We start from the raw sequence: 9,501 nt of genomic DNA, 5'->3' as shown, positions 1-9,501 counted from the left end.
GTGTAAATCTTACAGAATGTGAGTGAACCCTAATAATCATGAGCTTTAGAGAAAGGCAAATAAGTGTTGCTGGGATGGGGTGTGGGAGTAAAACCAGTGAAAACAAATCCTAAAATGAAAAACTGGAAATAAATAGTGTAGGACCACAAGTTTGCATCAGTGTCTGAATAGAAAGCACACTGAGCCTCATAGTTGTCACAGAATTTTGGGAATCCTTGTGGTGATTTGAATGAGAATGGTCCCCATAGGCTCATAGGTTTGAATAGTTGGTCCCCAGGTGGTGGGACAGTTGGAGAAGGATTAGGAGGTACAGCCATGTTAGAGGAGGTGTGTCGCTGGGGGCAGGCTTTGAGGTTTCAAAAGACTCTTGGCATTTCCAGTTGCTCTCTGCCTGAGGCTTGTGAGCTGAGCTGAGAGTTCTCACTGTTCCTGCCACCACACCTTCACTCCGCCATCACTGATTTTTAACCCTCTGGAACCATAAACCCAGTTAAATGCTTTGGCCATACTGTTTTACTACCACAATTGGAAAAAAAAAATTAACTAAAACAATTATACTTTTGACAATCATATGGTTTCACGCTATCAAGACATAAAACTGTTTCAATTTTAAAATTTTATTTCTTCCTTTTCAAGGTCTTACTTTCATTAATTTTAATACAGTTCTGTGTGTGACAGCATGTATGTACGTACATACGTATGTATGTATGAATCCTGTATTTTGAAAAATGTGCTCAAAATAAACTTTGCTACTGAGACTTTTCTACATGTACTTCCTTAAACTTGTATGTGCATATGATATCGTCATAAGGGAGTCTGAGTGAGATGCTGAGGGTTGATTGGATCTTAAATTTCTTTTTTTCCTTTAATTTTTATTAATTACACTTTATTCACTTTGTATCCCCCGGTGACCCCCTCCCTCCTCTCCTCCCACTCCCACCCTCCCTCCCCCTTCTCCACGCATGCCCCTCCCCAAGTCCACAGATAGGGGAGGTCCTCCTCCCCTTTCTTCTGATCCTAGTCTATCAGGTCTCATCAGGAATGGTTGCATTGTCTTCTTCTGTGGCCTGGTAAGGCTGCTCCTCCCTCAGGGGGAGGTGATCAAAGAGCAGGCCAATCAGTTCATGTCAGATACAGTCCTTGTTCCCATAACCCACTTGGACACTGGACTGCCATGGGCAACATGTGTGCAGGGGTTCTAGGTTATCTCCATGCATGGTCCTCGGTTGGAGTATCAGTCTCAGTAAGGACCGCTGTGCTCAGATTTTTTGGTTCTGTTGGTCTCCTTGTGGAGCTCCTGTCCTCTCCAGGTCTTATTATTTCCTACTTCTTTCATTAAATTCCCTGCACTCTGCCCAAAGGTTGGCCATAAGTCTTAGCATCTGCTTTGATAGTCTGCAGGCTCCTCTGTGGCAAGTTCCTTTAATGTTCCCTGTTTTTCCCTTCTTCTGATGTTCATCCTCTTTGCCTTGCTGTATGGGGTTTGAGCATTTAGCCAGAGTCCTCCTTCTTGATTAGTTTCTTTAGATGTACAGATTTTGCTAGGTTTATCCTATATTTTATATCTAATATCCACTTATGAGTGAGTATATACCCTGTGTGTCTTTTTGCTTCTGAGATACCTCACTCAGGATGATATTTTCTAGTTCCCACCATTTACCTGAAAATTTCATAATTTCCTTCTTTTTGTATTGCTGAGTAATATTTTATTGTGTAGATGTATCTACACAATTTCTGTATCCATTCCTCAACTGAGGGGCATCTGGGTTGTTTCCAGCTTCTGACTATTACTAATACAAACATGGTTGAGCAAATGCCCTTACTGTATACTTGAGCATCTTTTGGCTATATGCCTAGGAGTGGTATAGCTGGGTCTTGAGGAAGCACTGTTCTTAATTGTCTGAGAAAGAGCCAGATTGATTTCTAAAGTGCTTGTACAAGTTTACATTCCCACCAGCAGTGGAGGAGGGTTCTCCTTTCTCCACAACCTCTCCAGCATTTGTTGTCACTTGAGTTTTTGATCTTAGCCATTCTGATGGGTGTACGGGGAAATCTTAGGGTCATTTTTATTTGCATTTTCCTGATGACTAAAGATGTTGAGTATTTCTTTAAGTATTTTTTGGCCGCTTGATATTCCTCTGTTGAGAATTCTCTGTTTAGCTCTGTAACCCATTTTTTTTTTAATTTCTATTATTTGATATGTTGCTGTTAAACTTCTTGAGTTCTTTATATATTCTTGATATTAGCCCTCTGTCAGATATAGGGTTGGGGAATATCCTTTCAATCTGTAGGCAGTTGTTTTCTTTTGATGACAGTGTCCTTTGCTTTATAGAAGTTTTTCAATTTCATGAGGTCCCATTTATTGATTGTTGCTCTTAGAGCCTGTGCTATTGGTGCTCTGTTCAGGAAGTTGTCTCCTGTGCCAATGAGTTCAAGGCTCTTCCCCATTTTTTCTTCTAACAGGTTTAGCGTGTCTGGGTTTACATCGACTTGGACTTTAGTTTTGTGCAGGGTGATAAGTATGAATCAATTTGCATTTTTCTACATGTAGACATCCAGTTAGACAAGCACCATTTGTTGAAGATGCTGTCTTTTTTTCCATTGAATGGTTTTGGCATCTTTGTCAAAAATCAGGTGTCCATAAGTGTATGGATTTATTTCAGAGTCTATTCAATTCCATTGATCCACCAGTCGGTTTCTATGCTAGTACCATGCAGTTTTTAGTATTGTTCTTCTATAATACAGCTTGACATCAGGGATAAAGATAACTCCAGATGATCTTTTACTGTAGAAAATTGTTTTAGCAATTCTGGGTTTCTTCTTATTCCATATGAAGTTGAGAATTTTTCTTTCAAAGTCTGTAAACAATTGTGTTTATAATTTGATGGGAATTGCATTAAATCTGTAGATTACTTTTGGTAAGATGACCATTTTTACTATATTAATCCTGCCAAGCCATAAGCATGGGAGATCTTTCCATCTTCTGATATATTCTTCTAATTCTTTCTTCAGAGACTGGAAATTTTTTTCATACAAGTCTTTGATTTGTTTTGTTAGGGTCACACCAAGGTATACACCATTGTCCTTTGTGGCTATTGTGAAGGGTGTTGTTTCTCTAATTTCTTTCTCAACTGTTTTGTCTTTTGTATACAGGAGGGCTACTGATTTTTTTGAGTTAATTTTTTATCCAGCCACTTTTCTGAAGGTGTTTATCAACTGTAAGAGTTTCTGGTAGAATTTTGGGGGTCACTCAGGTATACTATCATCTCATCTGCAAATAGTGATACTTTGACTTCTTCCTTTCCAAACTGAATCCCCTTGATCTCCTTTAATTGTCTTATTGCTCTAGCAAGGACTTTAAGAACTATGTTGAAGAGATATGGGATCTTAAATTTCTAATGAGCTCTCCCATGATGGTACTGAAACTGGTCTATAGTTTCAATTGAAAAGCTCTCAACACAATTACCCAATGACATCACATAGCAGTCACTGAGTAACACAGTCCTGCTCATTTCTCCTTTCTGGAGCTTGGGAGGCATGACTCCTTATCAGTCCTCAGGCCAGCTCTCCTAGCACTACTCTACCGCATGTTCTCATGGAGCAAAGTATTCTGTTTTCCCTGTTCATAAAGGCAGGTCATTGCCTACCCAGCAGTGTAGACTTCCTCAAAATGAAAGAAGTGAAGTATAATAATAATGTTCCTTATATTTACACATGGTTTATAATTTACTAGACATAGCCACACAAGTCGACTTGTATCAGCTTACAATGATACTTGGAAGTAGAACAGAGCAGGTGCACTGTAAACCCATTTACAAGCACAGAACCGCAGAAGCAAGCCGACTCTGTTCAGAGTCAGAATGACTGGGAAGATACCAGAGCCGAGGAGTCTGATAATTGAGAACCTCCTAGAGAGTTTTAAGCAGATGAGTACTGGTAGATTCAAACATACTGTAGTTATTTATAGCTGCATCTCTGAAACCTAGTAAGATCACCAAGAGCAAAGATGCTTTCATTTAATTCAGTAGGAAGTAGACCTCTCTAAGGAAAAACAAATGCTGATGCTGGGATTGATGTCACAAGATTCAACATGGCTACATTTGAGTCTGGCACAAGCAAGACTGATTAAAGAAAGCACATTTAGAGATCTTTTAAAAGAAAGAGGTGAAAATGATGAAAGCAAAAACTAAGATGATAGAGAAAAGGAGGAAACATATTTATAAGCCTTCTTTCCCTCTTATAAAAGAAAATGTCCAATTGGGGCCTAGCTTACAGTTTCAGAGGCTTAGCATCATAGGGTGGAGTTTGGTGCTGGAGCAGTGGCTTGAGAGTAACAGCTTGATCACAGAGAGGAGGATGTGGTGACAAGGAAAATGTAAGGGAAGGAAAGAGAAAGAGAGAGAGAGAGAGACTGACCCTAGCATGGGCTTCTGGAAACTCAAACCTTGCCCCCAAATGACACACTTCCTCCAATAAGGTCACACTTCCTGATCCTTCTAATCCTTTCAATGAGATCCAATCCTTGGATCTGTCAAACATAATGAGCCTGTGGGGGCCAGGTACTCTCATTCAGACCATCATAATAAGCACATCAGAAAAATTTGTAAAAAGATTGATAGAATCCTCACATTACAGACCACTATAATGTACTAGCTTCATAGTTAGACTTATGTCAACTGCATTCAGGGCACATAAACAGACATCTCAAAGTGACAGAGCAGATATAAACACATGGAAATTTATGCATATGTAACCAATGGGAAAAAAATACACAGTTTTAAAATGAAGAGTAACTGAGTTGTTGACCATGAACTCAAAAAATAAACTTTTTATCTCAATTATATTTAAAAATAAACAAAATATATTTTAAAATAAATTAAAGGGTTTTTTTGAAAGAAACATAAACATTTTTAAGTTCTCTATAAAAAAAAAGCAAGACAGAGGCCTTATTAGATAGAATGTACAGATTCAACAAAGTGAAAATTAAAATTGTTCACTTAGTTTATCATCAAAATCAAGGGAAATATTTGCGATATACTTAGTAAGTTCTTAATATACTTAGGAGACACCAAAAATTGACTTTAAAAAGACAAACACCTCAATAAGAAAACTAAGTATAATATTTAACAGCCATAGTGAGAAGGCTTCCTGTTATGAGATGCTCATGAACCTCATGAAAAAATAAAGACACAGAGACTTACAACAACAGACTTATCTTGCTCGTCAGATTTGATCTGGTGAGATTAGACAATAAGGTCTCAAGCTTGCAGAGATGTGAGAACAGAAGCTTGATAGGAATAAATAAATCAGCAGTTGCTGGTGGAATTTGAAGTTATATTGACAATTTTAAATGCCCCAAAAGCTTTTAAGGGTGTACCCCCTGCTAGGTGAATCATGCCCCACACATATCACAGGCATGGACAGAGCAAACTGGACATGATTGGTGAAGAAAAGAAAGAAGGAAAGGCAAGTTGGGAAGTTGGGAGGTGGGAGAGGTAGATCCAGGAGGAGTTAGGCATGGGAAGTATGATCAAAATACATTGTGCACATGCCTGAAATTAAGCATTAACAAATATATGTTTCAATGCCTTAACTCTATAACCCAGTAATTTCAGCTTTAAAACATTTGCCTACATCATTATGTGAGAGAAATTTGGTAGCCTTTCTGATTTTAGTAGCCATTTCCTTTTTCCAACTCTGACATGTCTAAATGTCTGGCATATACAAGGATAACCATAGCAGCGCTTTTGAGAATGAAAAACTTTTACCAAAAATATAACAAGAGAGGAATGGAAGACATAAATTTAAAAGTCTAGACAGCTACTAAAAACTGGAGTGAGGGCTGGAGAGATGATTCAGCTTTTAAAAGCACATGTGGCTCTTGCAGAGGACCTGGGTTCTGTCTGCGGAACCCACAGGGCAGCCAACAACCATCTGTAACTCCAGAGGATCCACCCTCTCCCGGCCTCCTCGGGTACCAGGCACACACATGGAGTACATTTACACATGTAGGCAAAACACTCATATACATAAAATAAAACTAATGAAATCTTAGAGGCTTGCAAGTTAACGTTAAAAAAAAAAAAAAACAACTCTAGGCAGCAACGTCATTTAAATAATGGTGTTGAGCTTTGAGAGACAAGCTATAGACCTGGCGATGCTTGCCTAGGGTGTATGCACCCTTCATTCAAACCCCCAGGAGCATAAGGGTTTTTTTGTTTGTTTGTTTAGATTATAATATAATTGCTTCATTTCCCCCTCTTCACTTTCTTCCCTCCAAACACTCCCATATACACCTCTCTGACTCTGTGTGTATGTGTATATATATATATATATATATATATATATATATATATATATATACACATTTCCTTTTCCACATGTATTTCTAAATACATAAAAACAACCTACTCAGTCTATATAATGTTACGTTTATAGTTTATATATGTTTTCAGGACTGACTGCTCGCCATTGGATAACTAACTGGTGTGCTCTTCTCTGGGGAAGATTACTTCTCCCTCTCTTGGTATTCTTTAGTTCCTGTAGCTCTCTGTGTGTAGGGCTGGGGCCTTGTGGGTTCCCCTTGCTAACCTTGTCTATACTAGCACATCTATTGTTCTTGTTCAGCTCATGCTTAGGAAGTCAGCTGGTGAAAATTTAGGGGTGCAGCTTCTGAAAACAAAATCTCACAAGATCCCTGAAGTGTTTGGTGTAGCAATGAGGCTATTGCCACTGTCCTTGTCAGGATAACTTCTCTTGCCAACAGACAGAGACAATTACAATAAATCGCAACCAATCAAAATGCAGAGTTGTGGAGTCCATTTCAAAGGAACACTTCTACAAAACAACTTCCACAGCTAAGATTCAAGGAAGATTGCAGAAGAAAGGGCAGAGAGATTGTAAAATACTTTGTTTAATTATATTGTTGAACCGAAAGAGACAAACCGTGAAAATAATGCATTTTTAGCTTAAATATATATACTAGTGCTAATAGATAAATATGTGTACAATTGAAAAAAGACACCAGTGATGGTTTTCTCTGGAGATGGGACTAAGAAAAAGAAATGGTGTGTGACTTGGAAGGATTTTTGTTTTTATTTTGTACTCCACAAATATAGATGTAAGATTTTGTTTTGTTAAGAGTACCAAGATTGTGTATGATTTCCTTCTAACTATTGTAATCTTTCAACATTTCCTATTGTTTTAAAGAAAGAAAAGTAATCTTTAAAGGAGGAGGAATGAAGGGCTAGGGATCAAAGTGCCCCCACTTAAGGAAACAGAGAAAGAAGGGGTGCTGTGAGATAGCAGAAAGACAGGAGGAACTAGAGAAAATTGGGGGCCCTACAAGACAGCTCACAGAAGAGGGGTGTGGCAGAGAGCTGGGGAAAGGCAAGAACAGCCTGACCAGGGAGCAGCCATGGCAGAAGACAAAGAACAAAAGAGTGAACCGAACAGCCGTAGTTGATGCTTTTTGTAGGAGGAGAAAACTCACCCTGAACCTCTTGGATTGGAAGTTTTTCTTGGGGCACTCAGGCACTGACATTTGGATACTCCTTGCGCGTTGCTTGTCTTCCCCAGAGGCTGAGAATCACTAAGTAAAAAGCTGTGAATGTAGACTGCTTTCCTAAGTTTGACAAAGGAAGAAGGGAGTAAATTAGGTTGTAAATGTATCCAAAGTGTCAGCCTGCCCAGGAAAGATGTAGGAGGTCTCTGAAGTGAAACTCATGGATAGAGAAAAAAAAATGCCAGGAAAATGGTTAGGAAACAAGAAGGCAAAACAAAACAAGCAAACAAACAAAACCCTTAATATTGTAAGACTTTTTATTAGCATAGCTGGCAGTTTTCATACTCTATTGCATTATTATTCCCCTACTGAGCCTTACAGTAAGTGAAGCTCACAGAAGTCAAATGAATAGTAATATCCAAATCATTGCCAGTTCCCATGTTTTTGCCGTACTTTGAAGTGTGTAACAAGGTCTTGGAGGCAGGGAGGAGATAGGGAGTCCAAGACACAGCTGGATGAATGGGCTAGACAAAAAGGAGGAGTCCATACAGTGAGTCAGATGCAGACCTAAGCAAAAAGAGAGTTCAAGAAAAGGGGTGAATGGTGTCCGCCATGTGTAGAGAGGGAGAGAGTCACAATGCAGCTGTGAAACCAAGAGGAAAGCCATGCTTACCGATGACTTCCTTCGTCATCTCAGTAACACACCGGAGTGTGCAAGGAAGCCCGAGACTGTGAATGCCTGTGGCTTGGGGATGGTGTATATGTTGCGTGGCAAGCAGAAAGCTGTGAGCTTCTCTCCAGATAATATGTGGATTGCTCATTGATCCTGTGCTGTAGAGCACGGGAGCACCGACCTGTGGCATCGACAAGGAAAGCTAACAGTTTTGAGTTACCAAAGGTGATTCTCTTTTCATTATCAGTTAAAATAGAACATCCAGGGAAACTGCAGTTACTGAGTAATTTCTGGCCTTTCAAAGGTCTTACAGAACCTTTCAAAGGTCGTACAGAAATACAATCACCAACTCATGATGGTTCCAGATGTTTTTGATATTTCAGTAATGTGATGATGATGATGATGATGATGAACCTAGGCAAGCATCGAATAAGTCTTGTGTTGGAGAACTTTCTCCACATTCAGGCAAATACACATGTTCTGAGTAGGCTGGATAGGTAAGGGTAGGCTATGGTGTCCAACAGGTGTCTTGATTCAATTTTTTTTTTCCTTGAAGTGTTTTCAACTTAACAGTGGGTTAATTGGGATAAAACTTGGGCTCTAAAGCATGTCTGTGTTTTGCTCTTGGAGATGGTACTCATGACTTTTGAAAATGAGCAAGTATTTTACCCTCCCAAAAATAATTATGAGCAAAAGTACACCTCAGTCGTCAGAAGCCTGCATGCCCTGTGCATGGCAGGTGCGCACCGGACTCATCCTGAAAAGCAGAGGTAGATCGTGGTTTACCTTCTCCAGGACATGTCATTGAGCAGCAAACATTAAGCCCATGCAGGTGTCACTTGTAATGCAACAGGATCGGATCGCCCGAACATCTGGGATTTTCAGTGGCTTCCTGAAGCCTTGGCAGAAGGCCACTGATGAATATGATTTGCTAGTTATTGCAAAGCGTCAGTCAAATCAAAGGAAGAAAGGACATGGCTTCCATGATTTAAAAAGAAAGAAAACTCAATGGCTTGTTCAAAATAACTCACAGTGGTTCTCTGAGTTACATAACAATAGGACGCAATATTAATCAATGGCATCAAACGTTACCTACTTACCTCTTCAGAGAGAACTCAAGCAGCTGTATTTGTTTTGAATATTTTGTTTGCAACAGAATATTGGGGAGGGGTACAAGACAAAAGCAGTGATCTGGCTAATACCAAAGACAGAATACAATAGCATTCAAATCATGCAGTCTTTTTGAGGAGATAAATTCTGTACTTGTGGAAAACAGCAGAATCCTGTGGGTTCCTGAGGTTGTTGGTGTTTCTGTAGTATTTTG

This window comes from Psammomys obesus, unplaced genomic scaffold (assembly GCF_907164565.1).
Source record: "Psammomys obesus unplaced genomic scaffold, mPsaObe1.curated_primary_1811, whole genome shotgun sequence".
Classification (NCBI taxonomy): domain Eukaryota; kingdom Metazoa; phylum Chordata; class Mammalia; order Rodentia; family Muridae; genus Psammomys; species Psammomys obesus.
This window is presented reverse-complemented; position numbering follows the sequence as displayed.